The sequence below is a fragment of the Monodon monoceros genome, unplaced genomic scaffold, assembly GCF_005190385.1.
Source record: "Monodon monoceros isolate NGI ecotype Baffin Bay Population unplaced genomic scaffold, NGI_Narwhal_1 Super_Scaffold_11, whole genome shotgun sequence".
NCBI classification, from domain to species: Eukaryota; Metazoa; Chordata; class Mammalia; order Artiodactyla; family Monodontidae; genus Monodon; species Monodon monoceros.
The window spans coordinates 110,502,861-110,513,026 of record NW_021703767.1 but is presented as its reverse complement, the minus strand read 5'-3'; the positions used below and the strand labels follow the sequence as shown (position 1 = coordinate 110,513,026).

General features: G+C 38.1%; 1 non-coding gene across 1 annotated transcript; it reads left to right on the top strand.

The window, feature by feature from the left end:
• The first annotated feature begins 9,176 nt into the window (after positions 1-9,176).
• LOC114891353 lies at positions 9,177-9,325 on the top strand. Its single transcript, XR_003792465.1, has one exon. It is a non-coding gene; the product is annotated as a small nucleolar RNA SNORA57 (small nucleolar RNA).
• The last annotated feature ends 841 nt before the right edge of the window (positions 9,326-10,166 follow it).

The following is a 10,166-nucleotide window of genomic DNA, read 5'->3' as shown; positions in this document are numbered from 1 at the left end:
TATCACACTCGCCAATTTCAAACTATATTACAAAGCTGTAGTAATCAAAACAGGATGGTAGTGGCACAAAAACAGACACAGATAAGTGGAACAGAACAGACAGCCTAGAAATAAACCCACATATACAATTACTATAGGACAAAGGAGCAGCTGACACACAATGGGTTCTTCAATAAATGATGTCAGAAAACTGGACAGCCACAAGCAAAAGAATTAAACAACTAAGAGTATACATAAAAATTAATTGAAAATGGATTAAAGACTTGAACATAAGACTTGAAACCATAAAATTCCTAGAAGAAACCATAGGCAGTAACCTCACTGACATCAGTCTTAGTAACATTTCTGTGGATATGCCACCAAGTCAAGGGAAAAAAATGAAAAATAAACAAGTGGGACTACATCATACTAAAAAGCTTCTGCACAGCAAAGAAAACCATCATCAAAACTAAAAGGTAACCTACTGAATGGGATAAGATATTTACAAATCATTTATCCAATAAAGGGTTAATATTCAACATAAAGAACTAATGCAACTCAACAGCAAAAAAAAAAAAAAAAAAAATTACAAAATGGGCAGAGGACCTGCATTGACATTTTCCCAAAGATTACATACAGAATGGCCAACATACACATGAAAAAATGTTCAACATCACTAACCATCAGGGACATTCAAATCAAAACCACAGTGAAGTATCACCTGACACCAGCTGAATGGCTAATATCAAAAATACAAAAATAACAAACGTTGGAGAGGTTATGGAGAAAAGGGAATCCTCATACGCCATTGATGGGACTGTAAATTGTTGCAGCCAGCATGGAAAACAGTATGAAGATTATCCAAAAATTAGGAATAGAACTACCATATGACCCAGCTATTCCACTTCTGGGTATTTACATAAAAACACTAGTTTAAAAAGATATATGCACCCCTATGTTGATTGCAGCATTATTTATAATAGCCAAGAAACAACTTAAGTATCCACTCATGGATCAATGGAAGTTATGGAAACAACTTAAGTATCCACTGACGGATGAATGGATAAAGAAGTTGTAATATATATATATGCAATAAAATACTACCTACCAATAAAAAAAGAATGAAATCCTGCTATTTGCAACAACATGGATGGACCCTGAAGGTGTTACACTAAGTGAAGTAAGTCAGAGAAAGGCAAATACTGTATGATTTCATTCATATGTGGAATCTCAAAAACCAAAATAAAACAAAAGCCAATTCATTGATACAGAGACCAGATTAGTGGTTACCAGTGGGGAGAGAGACTGGGCAAAGTGGATGAAGGAGGTCAGCTGTATGGTGATGGATCATAACTAGTCTTGTGGTAGTGATCACTCTGTTGGCAATAATGAGCTAAGCAGGCTCTGCCGATTTCCTTAGAAACCCCATCAACTTATATAACATCATTTCTCAAAGGAAAAAAATGTTGAAATAGCTAACCTTGCTAACAATTCCGTACTTAAGGACCTCTTGGCCTAAATTAGCATTATCCAGGAGAAATATAATGTGAGCCACATGTGTAATCTTAAATTTTCTAGCAGCTATGTTAAAAAGGTAAAGAGAAACTGATGAGTTATTTAATCCAATACATCCAAAATATCACCAAGTTAAAATGTAATGAATATAAAAATTAATACAATATTCTACTTTTTTTTAGATTAAGTCTTTTGATTTGGCATGTACTTTACACTTGTAGCACCTCTCATTTCAGACTAGTAAAGCATTATAGCTAGTGGCTATTGTATCAACATCAGAGTTCTCACTTCAGAATTAAGTTGATATTCCTGAGACGTAAAAAATAATTAAAAACTGAAATAACATTTATTCACCCAAGTAAACTCTAATAAAAGGCTATACTTTTCTGTCTATTCCTCTTTCACAGAACTGAAGTGTAGGAGGACTTTATATATATGTATATCATATTAGGTTGGGGTTCAAGTGTGAAGTTGCTAAAAAAAAGTGCTCTTTTTTCTGTAACTCTTTAATTCTAAGGTAGATAGATGGACATATACCTAAATTTGGTTTAGAAATGTTTCTTACTGAGCAGTGGGCCTAAACATCATTTTTAGTATTTCTATAGCTCTGGAACTATTTTAAGCAATAAAATATTTATGTAAATATTTTACATTACACTAATAAAGACTTGGAAACGTTAACTTAAGCCATGATTATAGTGGCTGTTTACGGTTGGGCTCATTTTGAAGGAGGAATAATCAAACAGAATTTTGCCAAGTTGTACTGGGAATCCCGCTTAAAGAGCTAATGTCTACCGTCATGAATATTTCAAGCCTATCTTGGCCAAATTATTCTCATTTTGTTTTTCCTCTAATTTTTCTGTAAGTTTCCAACATACTGAATGTCCTTATCATTAGCATGAAAGATATCTGAAATCATCCTTATTAGTTTTAACCATTAACCTCTCTTATTTTGGTTTCCTAAATAATGAGATTTCGCCACTTCCTCTGAACATCCTGCATTTGCTTCTGCACTAGAAAGTTTATAGTCTCCTTTCATAAGTATAGTATAGATTTTTTTCCCCCACTGTGAAAGGTAATTTAAAATTTGGGGGAGCTAAATATTCTAAAACTATTTTTCTTTCTAAAGTGATAGTATATTTTGATTTTTGTAAATTGTATTTGAATTTTTTACCATCACATATTCTTGATTATTAATAGATATGCTAAGTGTTATAAACTCACAATAAAAAAATCATTTTTAAGGGATTAAATATCTTTTACTCAAATAAGTGTTATTTAAATGTCCTCAAATCATATACTTGACAAAAATAAATCAAAGAATAAATCATGGTTCAATAAATTAAAATTTTATCCCTGAAGTAGTTTTTAATTATTTTTTAAATTTGTGTTATGATGAGTCATTTTTCAGTCACAAATTTCCCCTGTACTCTAAAAATTTTGAGGGTGAGAAAGGTATTTGGTTGGATAAGTCTTGAAACTCATTAAAAATGAGTAACTATAGCAACCTCTATGTCACATCCCACTCACACCTGCAAAAGAAATGACAAAATGTGTCCAAAAGCGAAAGAAAAAACAGTCATGATATTCCATTGTTCCAAATTTTGAGCTATGTGGAGAAGTGAATGATCAACTACATATTCTCTTGAATCCATTATCCCATTTTCTTTTTAATCAGATTTGTTGTAGGTTTCTTCCCTTTTCCTTTTTTTCCCCCCTTTGTTGCCATCTCCTTTTGGAAACATTCTAGGCTGTATTCCTTTTTAGAACACTAACCTCTAAGCATACACATACTCCTGCTACTTTGATCTTAAGCTAACATGTCTCCTGAGCCACCCTCTATTATCTCTTTTGCCTTATCTAAGAGAAAGAAAAGAAAAAAAACCTCTATTGCTCTAAAGAGGGATAGTTATAAAACTTAAGCCTCTAGCCTAATTCCATTTTTCATCATTTCAAATGAAGCATCCAGAGAGAAGATGGCTTTTCTGTCTTTTTCAAGATTCAACTGATATTTTTCCATCTTGTTAAAGGACTTAGAATTTTAGTCTTGTCAAAGACTTCAATAGTTTAATATAACAAAAGGCTTGTACTTCAATAATACTCCATAAGTTCTTTTTTTAATTTTTAATTTAATTTTTGTCTTATATTGGAGTATAGTTTATTTATGTTGTGTTAGTTTCAGGTGGACAAACTGATACAGTTATATATATATACATACATACATTCTCTTTCAGAATAATACTCCATAAGTTGTTAAGTTGGGTATGTTTCAACATACCCAAGCTTCCTTTACACATGTACTCATTAAATGCAACCAAAGTATTTCCCCAGACCTCTAAGTCCTTCATATGATGAAGCATTAGAAAAGACACCTTACATGTGTGTATGTTTCAATTATGCCAATAATTCCAGATTTCCTACAGTGGCACATCCATTCTCTAAGACAGTATTAGGCTCCCGGAGCGCTGCCTTTCCCTTGAGAGAGACAAGAGAAGAGTTGACTCTTGGAACAACGTGGGGGTTAGGGGCACTGATCGTCCACAGAGTTGAAAATCTGTGTAAAACTTATAGGCGGTCTTCTGTATCTGTGGATTCAATCAATGCGATTCTGGGTTCGTGTAAAACTGTAGTATTTATTCTTGAAAAAACCCATGCATAAGTGGACCCCCTAGGTTCAAACTAGTGTTGTTCAAGGGTCAATTGTAAAAGTATCTATTATGTCCTCCATCCATACACTCACATCATGCTCAAGTCCACCTATGCTGAAGCCCACACTGGTATGGAAGCATTTTTTCATTTAATAGACCATTGCAGACAATTTATAAACTTTAGTTATGAAAATCACTAGTGAGGTTAAATTAAGAATCAGAGCTGCCACCTTCTAAAACATGAAGGTTATTACATTCTATTTCACTTCGTAGTAAAGACTTCTGCAGGTGTGCTATTATCTGGGACACCATTTGCCTACAGGCTGAGATCAGAGGATCTCTGGAAAAACTTTTTTATTCCTCTTTAATTGTGTTTTACCCTAGAGGGCACTGCCCTCTTGTACCTGATATACTATCATTAGCTAGTCAGTCTGCAGGTTAAGGCTTTTCATCTTCAGAAGTTCTCTATCAAAATGCAAATTTCCCACAAAGGTCTATGAAACAGACGTGCTAAGAGGCTATTTATTAGGAAGAATCCTCAGGAAGCTGGAACTCTCAGCTCAGGATTCTATTACTTTCTAAGAATATTTTGATACTGATCTGAAACCCGAGGCAAGCAAAGAATGACAAGAGTGTTCTCTAGGGCCAGGGCAAAGAGGAAAGGAATAGGGCCCAGAGCAAAACAGAGAGGCAGATCTAAAGGCTGATAATTATGTTCTGAGTCAAACAGCATTAATGAGTCATCTGCCATCTGAAAATGTTCTTCTCGTTCATGGTTGGAGAGAGTGCAGTTTGGTGGAAAAATAGACGGCTTGAATTCAAAAGACCTGAACTTAAGGCACTCACTGAAACAGCAGTGCAATATAAGGTGGAGACATATCTTGAGGTTTTAAGCCAGTATCACATTCACAGTCACAGTATGTGACTTCAGGCAAAACTACTTCTTAGTGAATCCAAGCAGGACCCTGTGGGGTCTTCCCAAGTACAAGCCCCTCCACAGCCCCTGCTTCTTGTTTGGCCTTGCCCAAGTTCCAAAGAGCAGATTCAAGAAGTTACTAATTAGAGAAGTGAGGGAACGCAGAAACAAAGGAAAAGCGTCAAGCAAGAAAAGAAATGATAGCTTAAACAACAGTTCATAAAACAGAGTCACACCAAGTCCCCAGGGAGTGGCCAGGTTCATAGGTCGATCTTGAATGGAACTGGCTTCCTGCTCAAGACTGATGCTTCTTCAGGTTTCTGAGCACTGTCAGGAACACCTTGAGTTTGGGCTGTACCTCCCCTGATCACCTGAAGCTTCCCTAGACAAAAACAAAGCAGCAAAGGAATGTGAGGGAGGAGTACTTCCCAGAACTTCTGCTGCCAGTGTCCTTGACCCCAGTGAGTCACAGCCAACACTTGCCTCTGCAGGAGACCCTCCAACACTAGCAGCCCTGTGTCTGAAAGGGTCTTCATGCTCTGGCCAGGTGTCAGGCCTGAGTCTCTGAAGTGGGAGAGCCGAATGAAGGACATTAAACCACCAGAGACCTCACGGCCGCACGTAATATCAATCGGCGAGAGTCCTCCCAGAGATCTCCGTCTCGACGCTAAGACCCAGCTCCACTCAACAACCAGCAAGATCCAGTGCTGGACACCCCATGCCAGACAACTAGCAAGACAGGAACACAACCACACCCATTAGCAGAGAGGCTGCCTAAAATCATAATAAGTTCACAGACACCCCAAAACACACCACCAGACGTGGACCTGTCCACCAGAAAGACAAGATCCAGCCTCATCCACAAGAACACAGGCACTAGTCCCCTCCAACAGGAAGCCTACACAACCCACTGAACCAACCTCACCCACTGGGGACAGACACCAAAAACAACAGGAACTATGAACTTGCAGCCTGCGAAAAGGAGACCTCAAACACAGTAACTTAAGCAAAATGAGAAGACAGAGAAATATGCAGCAGATGAAGAAGCAAGGTAAAAACCCACCAGAAAAAACAAAGGAAGAGGAAGTAGGCAGTCTACCTGAAAAAGAATTCAGAGTAATGATAGTAAAGATGATCCAAAATCTTAGAAATAAAATGGAGAAAATACAAGAAACATTTAACAAGGACCTAGAAGAACTAAAGAGCAAGCAAACAATGATGAACAAAACAAATGAAATTACAAATTCTCTAGAAGGAATCCATAGCAGAATAACTGAGGCAGAAGAATGGATAGTGACCTGGAAGATAAAATAGTGGAAATAACTACTGCAGAGCAGAATAAAGAAAAAAGAATGAAAAGAACTGAGGACAGTCTCAGAGACCTCTGGGACAACATTAAACACACCAACATTTGGGCTTCCCTGGTGGCGCAGTGGTTGAGAGTCCGCCTGCCGATGCAGGGGACACGGGTTCATGCCCTGGTCTGGGAAGATCCCACATGCCGTGGAGCGGCTGGGCCCATGAGCCATGGCCACTAAGCCTGTGCGTCTGGAGCCTGTGCTCCACAACGGGAGAGGCCACAATAGTGAGAGGCCCGCATACCGCAAAAAAAAAAAACAACAAAAACAAAAAACACACACCAACATTTGAACTATACAGGTGCCAGGAGAAGAATAGAGAAAGAGAGGGTCTGAGAAAATATTTGAAGAGATTATAGTTGAAAACTTCCCTAACAAAGGAAAGGAAATAGTCAATCAAGTCCAGGAAGCGCAGAGAGTCCCATACAGGATAAATCTAAGGAGAAACACGCCGAGACACATATTAATTAAACTATCAAAAATTAAATATAAAACAATATCAAAAGCAGCAAGGGAAAAGCAATGAATAACAAACAAGGGAATGCCCATATGGTTAATAGCTGATCTTTCAGTAGAAACTCTGCAAGCCAGAAGGGCGTGGCAGGACATATTTAAAGTGATGAAAGGGAAAAACCTACAACCAAGACTACTCTACCAAGCAAGGATCTCATTCAGATTCAATGGAAAAATTAAAAGCTTTACAGACAAGCCAAAGCTAAGAGAATTCAGCACCACCAAACCAGCTTCAGAACAAATGCTAAAGGAAATTCTCTAGGCAGGAAACACAAGAGAATGAAAAGACCTACAATAACAAACCCAAAACAATTAAGAAAATGGTAATAGGAACACACATATAAATAATTACCTTAAATGTAAATAGATTAAATGCTGCCACCAAAAGACACAGACTGGTTGAATGGATACAAAAACAAGACCATATACATGCTGTCTACAAGAGACCCACTTCAGACCTAGGGACACATACAGACTGAAAGTGAGGGGATGGAAAAAGATATTCCATGCAAATGGAAATCAAAAGAAAGCTGGAGTAGCAATTCTCATAGCCGACAAAATAGACTTTAAAATAAAGACTACTACAAGAGACAAAGACGGACACTACATAATGATCAAGGGATCGATCCAAGAAGAAGATATAACAATTGTAAATATTTATGCACGCAATATAGGAGCACCTCAATACAAAGGCAAATGCTAATAGCCATAAAAGAGGAAATCAACAGTAACACAATCATAGTAGGGGACTTTAACACCCCACTTTCACCAATGGACAGATCATCCAAAATAAAAATAAATAAGGAAACAAACTTCAAATAACAAGCTTACTTCAACATAATAAAGGCCATATGTGACAAACCCACAGCCAACATTGTTCTCAATGGTGAAAAACTGAAACCATTTCCACTAAGATCAGGAACAAGACAAGGTTGCCCACTCTCACCACTATTATCCAACATAGTTTAAGCCACAGCAATCAGAGAAGAAAAATAAATAAAAGGAATCCAAATTGGAAAAGAAGTAAAATTGTCACTGTTTGCAGATCACATGATAGTATACATGGAGAATCCTAAAGATGCTACCAGAAAATTACTAGAGCTAATCAATGAATTTGGTAAAGTAGCAGGATACAAAATTAATGCACAGAAATCTCTTGCATTCCAATACACTAATGATGAAAAATCTGAAACAGAAATTAAGGAAAAACTCCCATTTACCATTGCAACAATAAGAATAAAACACCTAGGAATAAACCTACCTAAGGAGACAAACGATCTGTATGCAGAAAACTATAAGACACTGATGAAAGAAATTAAAGATGATACAAACAGATGGAGCGATATACCATGTTCTTGGATTGGAAGAATCAACATTGTGAAAATTATTTTACCACCCAAAGCAATCTACAGATTCAACGCGGAGCCTGTGCTCCGCAACGGGAGAGGCCACAACAGTGAGAGGCCCATGTACCGCAAAAAATAAATAAATACACAAATGGGACCTAATGTAACTTAAAAGCTTTTGCACAGCAAAGGAAACCATAAACAAGATGAAAAGACAGCCCTCAGAATGGGAGAAAATATTTTCAAAGAAAGCAACTGACAAAGAATTAATCTCCAAAATATACAAGCAGCTCACGCAGCTTAATGGCAAACAAAGAAACCAAATCCAAAAATGGGCAAAAGACATAGACATTTCTCCAAAGAAGATATACCGATTGCCAACTAACACATGAAAGGATGCTCAACATCACTAATCATTGGGGAAATTCAAATCAAATCTACAATGAGGTGTCACCTCACACCAGTCAGAATGGCCATCATTAAAAATTCTACAAACAATAAATGTTGGAGAGGGTGTGGAGAAAAGGGGACCCTCTTGTACTGTTGGTGGGAATGTAAATTGATACAGCCACTATGGAGAACAGTATGAAGGTTCCTTAAAAAACTAAAAATAGAACTACCATCTGACCCAGCAATCCCACTACTGGGTATGTACCCTGAGAAAACCATAATTCAAAAGGAGTCATGTACCACAATGTTCAGCGCAGCTCTACTTACAACAGCCAGGACATGGAAGCAACCTAAGTGTCCATCAACAGATGAATGGATAAAGAAGATGTGGCACATATAATGGAATATTACTCAGCCATAAAAAGAAACAACATTGAGATATTTGTAGTGAGGTGGATGGACCTAGAGTCTGTCATACAGAGTGAAGTTAAGTCAGAAAGAGAAAAATAACCCTCCTTTTCTTGGTGGGGATCGGGCTTGCAGTCCCAGTCCGCATAATGTACAGAGGCAGAGGGAAAGGGCTATGGCGCCCTCGGCGTCATGTCTTCGGTACCAGTGGCTTCCAGTCTGCAGGTTCTATCCTCAAGCGCTGGGATACGGTGGAAAAAAAAGAAAGAAAGAAAAACGAATACCATATGCTAACACATATATATATGGAATCTAAAAAAAAACATGGTTCTGACAAACCTATGGGCAGGACAGAAATAAAGATGCAGATGTAGAGAATGGACTTCAGCTCATGGAAGGGGGAAGGGTAAGCTGGGACAAAGTGAGAGAGTGGCATTGACATATGTACACTACCAAATGTAAAATAGCTAGCTAGTGGGAAGCAGCCACATAGCACAGGGAGATCAGCTGTTGCTGTGTGACCACCAGAGGGGTGGGAGGGAGAAGCAAGAGGGAAGAGATATGGGGATATGTACATGTATAGCTGATTCACTTTGTTATAAAGCATAAACTAACACACCATTGTAAAGCACTTATACTCCAATAAAGATGTTAAAAAACAAACAAACAAAAAACAGTCACAGGACCCCTGCTTCCTCCTGAAGGGATACAGATAAAGATCTGATGCATATCTTTGATTTGTTCCTCAGAAACTAAGACCTTCCCCCACCCCACCAAAAAACAGGGGAGGATGGTGACTACATGCTGACCACAAGCACACAGACCCCAGACTGTTTGGAACCAGGCTGATAATTAAGGTTCCTGAAACAGCACCCTGTTATCTCATCAGCAGCCAATCAGAAAAAATGTCCACAAGCTGATCACACAGCGTGTAATCCTCATTCCTAATGTCGCCTTTAAAAATCGTCCCCTGAATGCCACTGACGGGGATGGGGTCTTTTGAGAACTAGTTGCCCATTCTCCTTGCTTGGCACCCTGCGAAGGATGCTGTACTTTTTTAGTGCAACCTAGCATCAGCAGATTGGCTATGTTG